The sequence below is a fragment of the Cupressus sempervirens genome, chromosome 9 (assembly GCF_028749045.1).
Source record: "Cupressus sempervirens isolate cs-2001-9-10 chromosome 9, ASM2874904v1, whole genome shotgun sequence".
In the NCBI taxonomy this organism is placed as follows: Eukaryota; Viridiplantae; Streptophyta; class Pinopsida; order Cupressales; family Cupressaceae; genus Cupressus; species Cupressus sempervirens.
Window position 1 is genome coordinate 327,560,543 of NC_143126.1, and position 11,114 is coordinate 327,571,656.

Sequence of the window (11,114 nt, forward strand, 5' to 3'; positions counted from 1 at the left end):
TGTTATGGTGTGATGCATGTTTACTTTTCATAGTTGTTTAAATGTTCAAATTGCATGCATGATAGTTTCAGTTATGTGCTATTAAGGATTTGGAGAAGAAGTGGCATTGGACCTTGGATAACTGATTCACAACACCCCCCCCTCCTCTCAATTATTCTAAAGAATTATGACATTCTCCCAAAACTAATTCCTAGGTAAACTTTTTATTGCCATGTAAGCAAAATAGCCCCAAAATACTGATGTATGGATCTTTTAAGACATTGTATGATTAAGCTCAAGAAACGTGCTATTTTTGTCTGTTAGGGCTTCCAAGTACTAATTTTAGATAAACCCATTCATTTAAAAAGAAATTACATATTAAATCCCATTGAATCTATTAACAAATTGAAAAAATAAAATAAAAATTCAACAGTTAAAACTCAAGATTTTACCATTGTGTTTGTCTCTATTACTAAGAGTTTAAAGATAAGTTTTATGAAAAATTATTCATTTTTTCTTCTAAGTCCATAGGTAAACCTCACGGTTGGCTTAAAATAAAGCTAACTCAATATACAACATGCTCCAATCAATTTAGCCAATTATTCCATCTAATTGCCAACAAAGAAATGCTTAGAAATAATAAAAGCTCATACTATTACACAACACAATCAATGAAAATGAACATAATATGAATGTTTACTTACTAACTATTCTATTTCTTGATGCATTACATTACCCAAAACATCATCTGTGCTCTTAAAAATATCATTTTTCTGCCTTAACTAGAATTATCATATCACCTGTACAAAATTAAACAAAAAAAAATTATGGTCCTATGCAAATTACTCTTGAGAATCATCTTCCAAGTGATCTATATCCCCTCAAATATGAGTAGAAATTGATTATTGTACAAATTTTAGGACAGGGGAGAAATACTTTTGGTCTAATAAAAAGGATGGGACATTTTGGAATAGAGATCAATCCAACACGGAATTCTCAATTTAAGGGTCATTGGTATCCTTGATAGTTATTATGTAAAATTACATTGAAGAAATATTGTAAAAAATTTATTCTAGTACTTAATTATATAAAAAATAAATTGTAAAGATCCTTGCTTCACTTTGTTGTCCCTATCTTTCTTTCTATTGGTGGAACTTTGTACTTAAAGTAACCTTGGCCCACTATCAGAACATGGATCTCATCAATGGCATAATTGTACACATTCCATATTCTTATCAATCCCAACTTTGAAGTCAGTAGTCACCATATAAGCACATGCATAAACTTAAATCATAGGTAGAAAGCATGTCAACTTTGTTAGGTCCTCCCACCATTATAACATTTTCTCTATCCAAAGAAAGTGAGCTAAGGATTGAAGCAAGATTTGATTAACCCTTGTGCCTATAGTTTACTACTAATACAACTGAAATATTCAACACTAATAATCCCCCATAGAATTGGGTCACTTTTCCTCCTACACACAAACTTGTAATAATTACATGGAATGGTGCTACTCTATAAGAAATATATGGTACTACAAAAGTCGCATATATTGCAAATGAGAGACCTAAGGTGGGCTATATTAATGTTCATGATGTGTTGGACTATACTAGAGCTCAAGTTATAGAAAAAATGATGTCTAATTCTTCAGACTCGCAGGGACCAAGAGTTATTTGTGGTTGGTCCCACTGGTTCTGGAAAAAGCTCTTTGTTAAAGATGTTAATTAGTTGGGCAATAAGGTTGGGTTGGAAAAGTACATTTGTTGATCTTAATATTGGGCAAGGATCAATTACCATTCCCAAAACCTTTTCTACAACCCCCATTGAAATGCCAATTGATCTAGTGGAAGGAATACCTTTGGAGATGCATATTGTCTACTTTTATGGGCATAATCAACTAGGTGTGAACCCATCATTATTCAAAGTACTAGTGAAGGAACTTGCTTGAAATTTGGATTTATGGTTTTCTACTAATATAGCTACTAGAGCGACAAGTATGGTGATGAATACGATGGGTTGGGTGGAAGGCCTTGGTTATAAGTTGGTTGTGCATGCTATTGATACACTTAAAGCAGATGTAGTACTAGTTCTTGAACAAGCAAAAAATTATAGCATGTTGAAAGATATGATGAATGGAAAACCCAATACAGACATTGTAAATCTCTACCAATTAGGGGGTAGTTTCAAGGAGTCCTAAGTATCATAGTCAAATGCAGGAGTTTAGGATACTAGAGTACTTATATTGACCCAATAAGGATTTTTTCCCTCATTCCAGTGTTGCAAGTTTTAGTGATTTACATATATATCAAAGTGTTGGAGGTCCTTAAACATCACAGTTCTCCTTCCTAATTGATGCATAACCATTAGCAAACCCTAATTATTACTTAGATTATAATAAATAGTGATCTTCTACATGTTTTAATTTTTATTTCTTATGCCATGGAGCCTGATACGCTACTCACTCAAAATTTTGTTGAGTTTATCCATATTACAAATGTTGATGTACAGAGTATGAAGATTACTTAAATTGCTCCTTGTCTTGGGATCTTCTTAGGAGACTGCTTTTGATAGAGTCACTAACTTAGATGGATGAAGTTGCATATCATGTTGGGTCATAGATTGTTTGGATTGATGTTTTTACATCATATATCTTTCAAGGGGAAATATCTCTAAATATATCTTCAAATTAACATGGTATGCACAACAAACGTCATTTGATTATTTTCCATTTCTGAGGTGCATAATATTTAGTGGATATTAATTTTTGTGGAAACTACTTTGAGCAAGGATATGCTAAAAATGACATGGATGGTGACTTAATAGTTTACTAACTCTAAAGAACACCTTAGATGAAAATTTGTATTTTTAGGAATAATTAAAGTGATAATATTTCATAATAGAAACCATTAACTCAATGCTTACAATCAATGGATCAACACAACTAAATAGAATGTTCCAATACTCCATACCAAAAAGTATGCCCTACAAATCTATGTAATATTGGAGTGTAAGGTTGGTACGAGGATACATGTGTCTTCTCTACGTAGCTAGGCACTCACAAAAAAGATTGTAACTGCAACATGAAAAGAGATGAAGAATTCAAATTAAATGTGTTGGGCACTCTCAAAGAAGATTGTTGCTACAACATAAGAAGAGCTAGAGATTTCAAATAACATGTAGAGTACCAAAAGAAACTAAAATTTTCTCTGTAAGGGATAAGATAAAAAATACTTACCAATGAGTACATATATCCTATAATAAATCTCAAGCATAGTGAATAGTATCAAAACTAGAGTCTCCGAACCCTAGCTTGTTGGCCATGGAGAGAAGGAAAAATAGAAAATAATTTTGGTGTTGATTTTGTTATTGGAGTTTTTCTGGACGCAAAAGATTGTAGCTTTAACATGACATGCCCACCAAAGGAGAATGCTTCTACCTTCATTATTTTTATTTTATTTTAATGTATTTAATTAATTAATTAATATATTTTAACAAACTAATATATTTATATTTATTATAATTTATGTATTAAAATAATAAAACTAAATTTTATTAAAATATAATAAATAATATTTTTATTTAAAAAAAGTATAATGATATTTTTTTATATCACATAAATATTGGTTGCTAAGAGGGAGAGGATATGTTTCATGTGCATTTCTTAAGTTTGTACTATTTTTATTGTTAATTTTTGTAATAATAATAAATAACTTAAAATATTTTTTATGTAAGTTGTCTTAGGAAGATATTTGCATAATTTCTAAATATAAAATGGTTATTAAATATTCAATTGTGAAACACTAAATATGTGTGAAATAATGAACTAGCTTTATTTTGAACCTATATTGGGCATAGACTGTGAGATCACTTAGGTATTGAATAAATTTCTTTTAAACCCTCATTGACATAAATCTTTGTAAGGGTTTGATGATAACTTGTTTTGTAATAGTTGGAAAATTATAAACATTTGGGATTTGATAGAGCATTGGAGTTTCTTTAATATGTAAATGGTTTCATGTCAAAAGGTTTAGTCATTTGAAAACTAAATGATACCCTAACAAATATATTCAGTTATTTCCTTTTATTTTGACATTACAACATATTTGTTCTATTTGAAATGAATGTTTGAAGGGTCAATGATGGAAATGAATGGTGGACTAAGCATAAGAAAAATCCATAACTCCCCTAACATGAGAAGGAAATAGATTTGCACAAAGTTGGAAATATGATTTATAGTACACAGTAAATATTGTTAATGACATATCACAATCAAAGGGAACTCACTTTCGATTTGATCTTTGGAAAAGGGTTACAAATGAAAAGGTAGATGAAGCTTGATTGAACATCACCTCTTCAATAAAAACTACAAACAAACTTGATGGAAGTTTAACATCTAATAAAATAACCTAATCCATTAATAAATAAACCTTAGAGAAAGTGAAGAGAGGAAGTATAAATGACTAATTATTACTAACTAATTATCTAGTCACTTATTTAGTCATTTATTTGGTAGTTTATTTAGTTGTTTGTGTTTAGGTGACTAATTATTAGTGACTACTTATCCAGTCACTTGTCTAGTCATTTATTTAATAGTCTATTTAGTCATTTATATTTGATTGATCTTGTGATTTTACATGGTGACCAAATCAGTCACTTATTTAGTAACCTATAGTTGAAAATTGAAAAGAAATAGTGAAATGTGATCAATCTCAGTCACATGACTAAACCTTTTAGTGGTGTGACTAAAAGTTTTAGTCACATATTTGCCAAAATGTACTAGTGGACCATGACCTTGTGGTCATCTTGCACCCAAGCAATGTGGTATGGACACGGGTGTTTTTGCCTCTTGAACTTTAACTTTGTGACCATATCTTCTTACACCAATTTATCTAAGCTTTTACCATCAATAATTACAACAAAACACTTATCTTCACACTTGCACCAGGTGCAAAACAAGGTCCTCCTATGATCAGGTTCATTCTCACCACTCAACATGACTCTTCTATTATCCAAGACTTCTCTTTCAACATCTTTAGAATGTGATCATTTGGCATCTTTATCCACATGTATAACTCAGTTCTCCTATCCATCCTTCCTTGGAACTGAGGACATCCAAATGCTTTATGACCGTCTTGTCCATAGTGAAAACATGTTCGATGAAAGCCTCCTTTTCCTGATTCTTTCCTTCTACCTCTTCCTTTGAGATCTCTATTATTTTGATCATGGAAATGATTGAAATTAGTTCCTCTCTAATTTTGAGTACCTCCCTCCTTCTGATCTTCATTTCAGCATCCATAAGACCATCTGTTCAATCTTTCAACATGACCTCTTCCAATCTGTTTGTTCTCAAACTTCTTGTTTAGCTTTTCCTCAACTTTTAGGGAAAACTAGTATGCCTCTTTAATACCATTCATTCGAACTAGACTCAATTTCTTCTAAATGCTTGGCCTCAACCCATTAAGGTGAAAGACAACTTTCTCCTTGTCAGCTTTTGCATGACCTATTTTGATGAAAACTTAGTAGAATTCTTTGGTATACTCATAATAAGATCTTCTTGCTTGCTTCAACCCTTGCATTTTCTTCAATAGATCAAGTTCATAATCAATGAGAATAAATTATCACTTCAATTTAGCTATCATTTGCTCTCATCTCATGATTTTCTCCTTCCATCTTCTATTTCACTCTAATTGAATCTCCTACTACCAAATCTTCACATGACACTTTAGTTTGGCATTCAAAAACTTGACCCTATTATGATCCTCAATATCCTCATACTCAAAATATTCTTCTAATTCATTGATCCAATCGATCAATTCCTCTAGGTTAAGATTTCCTAAAAAATATGGGAACCTCAAACTTAGGTCTTTTTCCAATCTTGGAGATGACCCTAGAAAGCCTTTCTTTTTCTAGTTTGAGAATTCCCTCTTCTTCTTCCTAATCAACATTTCCTCTTCTTCTCTTTCATCCTTACTTTCATATGTTATGACAAGATTCATCCCTCTGTGCACTTGTTCTTGCAATGCTTGTAGTTGTTTCTAGAGGACTTTAAAACCCTCAAGTGTAACACCTTTGACTCTTCTACTACATTCCCTTTATGGAGGCATTTTTCATGCTTTTGTTGATATCCTAGTGTAAACTACCTCACGATTGATAATCTGTCTACACGCTCAACCCAAACCACAATCCTAGTGCAACCTACCTCACAGTCAGTGATCTATCTGCACACTTAGGAACTCCTACTTTGATACCACTTAATGGAGGATGCTCCCCTTAATACCACAAACACATAGCATAATACATAAACAAAAACAATTTATAAGAATGAAATATGGGCTTCTTTGTATCTCCATAACTGCATAATTACATAAATCTAAAGTACAATAATCTACAAGGTAGAGTTGCAAACTATCACCCTAAATTGTCAAGAAAACCTACGAGCCTTCCTTATATAGACAATTTTTCACTACCTAGGAAGGTTGTAGATGTTAGGATTAACCTTAAACAGAAATAAAAATTACATGCAAATATAAACAATATCATAAAATAATATATCACACAGAAGAGAACACAAGACACCAAGATTTAATGTGGTTCACCCAAACCCTGGGCTATGTCCACCTAACAGTAAGTCCAATATTATTATGATCAAGTGATTACAACCTGATTACAATTCGTAATACCTTACAGCTCAATACCCCCACAAGAAGCAATTTTTGCATCACACATTATGAAAATCCCTAACCTTAAGCTCTTTTATACTAGTATTTTTACTGCTTTAGGGTTATAACTAATTGTTACATGTTGGCCCACAATTCTAATAAAATAGGGCCCAAATTCTTTTTTTTTTGGGGGGGGGGGGAGGGGGGGGGGGCAATGCCCTGAGCCCCAAAGGATTATGAAGTATGTATAGTACTTCCCTAATCAATCACCACAAACTAACAATATCCCACTTGGGGATTGATCATGCTCCACACTAGACAACAATCTCCCACTTGGAGACTGATCCTGTAGCAAGACCGCTACCATATAGGGCTCCCACTGGATCAAACCACCCTGGAATTTGTTGTTCTTTTATTCTATTAAGTCTAGAAGACCAACTGAAGCTGAAGAGGAGTTCAACTTCTCCCTTTTCACTACCTTTGTAAACATATCCATTGGATTGCCATCTGTATGTATCTTGTCCAAATTTAATTGTCCATCATCTAAAATTGACTAAATGAAATGGTACCGCAACTGAATGTGTTTTTTCTTTCAATGTAGAGTTGAATTCTTTGCAAGATGAATGACAGTCGAACTATTTGTAAACAAATAATTATCCTTCTGAGGGTGTCCCAATTCTTCCAAGAAGAATTAAAGTCATATCATCTCCTTGGTTACCTTTGTGGCAGCAACATACTCCGCCTTTGTAGTGGATAGCACATTAATCTTTTGTAACCTAGAAACGCAGCTCACTGTTGCCCCAACAATACTAAATGCATAACCTGTAGTACTCCACCTAGTATTAATATCCCCTACCAAATCTGAGCCAACATATCCCTGTAAATCAGTAGTAAACCAACCAAAATGTAAACACTTACTGGATGTTCCTCTAAAATATTTGAGAATCCATTTAATCACATTCCAATGCTCAATTCCTAGATGATTCATATACCTACTAATGACTCCCACTGCATGTACAATATCTAGCCTTCTACATACCATAGCATACATCAAGCTCCTACAACCAAAGCATAAGGTACCTTAGACATGTTATCCTCCTCTTCTTGTGTCTTGGAACACATCTCCTTAGTCAACTTCAAATGACTAGGTAAAGGTGTGCTGACAACTTTAGCATTCTCCATAGAGAAATGTTGCAACTCCTTCGTAATATAATCAACCTAAGATAATGTCAATTTCTTGTTTCTTTTATCTCTATAAATCTTCATACCAAGGATTTGTTCTGCTCCCAAATCTTTCATAGCAAATGCATGTGCTAACTGGCCTTTCAGCCCCTTAATGTGATCTATGTTAGACCTAGCTACAAGCATACCATCAACATATAAACATAAAATAATGTAGTTTTCATCATCTAACCTCTTAAAATAAACACAATGATCTGAATGACACCTATTATATTTATGCTCATGTATAAAGTTGTCAAATTTTAGATACCATTGCTAAGGTGCTTGCTTCAAGCCATACACACTTTTCTTCAATTTGCACACTAAGTTCTCCTTACCTTTGACCTAAAATCCATGTGGTTGATCTATATATATCTCTTCATTCAAATCACCATGAAGGAAGGTTGTTTTAATATCAAGCTACTCCAACTGCAAATCTTTAGTAGCCACAATGCTTAAAACAATACAAATAGAAGTCATTTTAACAAAGGAGAGAATATCTCATCAAAATCAATGCCATTTTCTGTGCAAATCCTTTTACAACTAACCTAGCTTTAAATATTTTCTTGCCTCCATCCTCTTCTTTCAACTTAAAAACCCATTTATTTTGTAAAGCCCTTTCACCTACAGGTAACTTGCATAAATTCCATGTCTTATTTTTCAGCAAAGAGTCCATTTCATCTTTCATTGTAGATTCTCCTAAATCTTAGTATCCATCTAAACCACTTCATCATAACATTCAGGTTCACCAACATCAGTAAGTAAAATAGAATACAAAGAAGGAGAAAATCTTTCTGGAGGTCTACTTAGCCTTGTTGACCGTCTAACATTCATTGGTGTGTGGTATTTGTTGTTGTGGTTGTTGCACATCATGAGGAATTTTTGGAACATCATCTTTTGGAGTATCATCTAACACTACATAATCATCTTCTTTCTTCTCATGTTGCTGCAACAAATTTTTGTACAACACTTTCTCATTGAATATGACATCCTTTTTTCTTACAATTTTATGATTTTCAAAATCCCAAAGCCTATAACCAAATTCATCAATGCCATATCCAACAAATACACATTTCTTTGACTTAACTTCTAGCTTGGTTCTATTTTCAGAATCTATATGAGCAAATGCTTCACAATCGAAGGTCTTGAGAAAAGAATAACTCACCTTCTTACAAGTCCATGCTTCCTTTGGAATACCACAACCCAAAGGAGTAGAGGGACCTCTATTAATCAAATATAAAATAGTATTGACAGTCTCTGCCCATATGTTTAGGGGCAACCCAACATGTAACCTCATGCTCCTTGTATGCTCCATTCTTGTCCTGTTCATGCATTCAACCACTCCATTTTCCTATGGAGTCCTTGCAATAGTTTTCTATCTATGAATACCATTAGTGGAGCAATAATCTTCAAATTCATAACTGTAATATTCATCACCATTAACAAATTTGAGACATTTTAATTTCTTACTAGTCTCATTTTCAACCAAGCATTTCCATTTCTTAAAAGTTTGAAATACATTAGATTTCTTTCTAAGGAAATAAACCCATACTTTTCTAGTTGCATCATCAATAAATGTGACATAATAACGAGAGCCACCAAGGGAAGATACCTGAGCTGGTCCCCACACATCTGTATGCACAAGCTCTAATCTCTCACTTTTTTTTTCCTTCTCAATTTTCACAAAACTCACTCTTTTGTTTTCCATACATACAACTTTCATAGAAATCCATATTGACACATTTCAGACCTGGTAAAACTTTCTTTGAATGAAGTACTTTCATACCCTTCACACTCATGTGCCCAAGTCTGTTGTGCCACAACACTGCATCAAAATCTATAACAGTTATTTGTTCTCCCTACTCAACTACAACAACTGTTCCTAAACATTCATTTTTCTCTGAAATAACCAAAGTAGAAGGAACAATATGACCTATATAAAGATATAAGGTTCCTACTTTCACACCTTTTGCTACTACAAAGGAACCTTTTGAAACCTTCCAATTTTTATCATTAAAAGTAATTATACAACCCTCATCACTGAGTTGCTCTACTGAAATTAAATTTCTACTCAGCCTTGGAACGTGTCTTACCTCATGTAGTAGCCAATGATTCTCATTCTGTAACTTAATCTTAACTTTTTCCTTTCCAACAATCTGACAAGGTTCATTATCCCCCCAACAAACAAGTCCAAAATCCCCTTGGACATAATTAATGAAATAACCTCTATGAGGTGTAGCATGAAATGAAGCACTAGAATTTAAAACTCGTGAATCATCAACACTTTCTAAAGATAGAAGCAAATCATCCTCTTCGGATTTGTTACTTACCACATTTTCCTCCTTGTTATCTTCTGGTTTATCTCCTTCATTTTTCTTTTGAGTCCATCAATCTTTATTCTTATGCCCTAGTTTCCCACAATACCAACAATCTCTAGGTCCTCTAGATTGAGACCTCTTCCCCTTTGACTTTCCTCTTGATTTCCCACAATTTTTGAAATTATTTCCTCTCTCAATTGTTCTACCTCTACTTTGTATGTTCAAAGCACTTCCTGATGTAGATCCACCTAAGGTTTTCCTTCGATTTTCCTCACTCAAAATAACACCAATCACATCATCATATTTTAGGGTATTAGATCCAAAAATAGAATTACTCACAACCATTACCAAGCCATTCCAACTTTCAAGAAAATAACACAAAATCAAGAGAGCCCTAATTTCTTTGAATCAAAATTAATACCCATAGAAGATAACTGACTAGTAATAGTATTAAACTCATTTAAACGATTTGCAACAAATCTACCTTTTGCCATTTTCATGTTAAATAAATGCTTCATGAGAAATACCTTATTTGAAGCAAAGGGCTTTTCATACAATTTCGCTAAGGTTTCCATTAACTCTTCCATCATTTTTTCTTTTGTAATGTTAAATGTCATTGATGGTGCCAAATATAGTTGAATGTTTCCAAGTGCCTTTTTGTCTAGAATATCCTACTCCTCATTTGTCATAGTTCCCTAGTTCTTAGTTTTTCCTTCCAACAACTTCCATAAATCCTTCTGATAGAGATAGTCCTCCATTTGTATCTTTCATAACTAAAAATTTTGCCCATTAAACTTGTCAACCCTCAGCTTACCCTTGTCTGCCATTGCTCCCACTCAACCATGAGACTTTCCTATAAACGATAACTAAAAAAAAACCTCACTTTAATACCACTTGTTAGGATTAACCTCAAATAGAAATAACAATTACATGCAAA

General features: G+C 33.1%; 1 pseudogene; it reads left to right on the top strand.

Moving 5' to 3' along the window:
* The first annotated feature begins 1,284 nt into the window (after positions 1-1,284).
* LOC149538681 (protein CLP1 homolog pseudogene) lies at positions 1,285-2,597 on the top strand (annotated as a pseudogene).
* Positions 2,598-11,114: the final 8,517 nt, after the last annotated feature.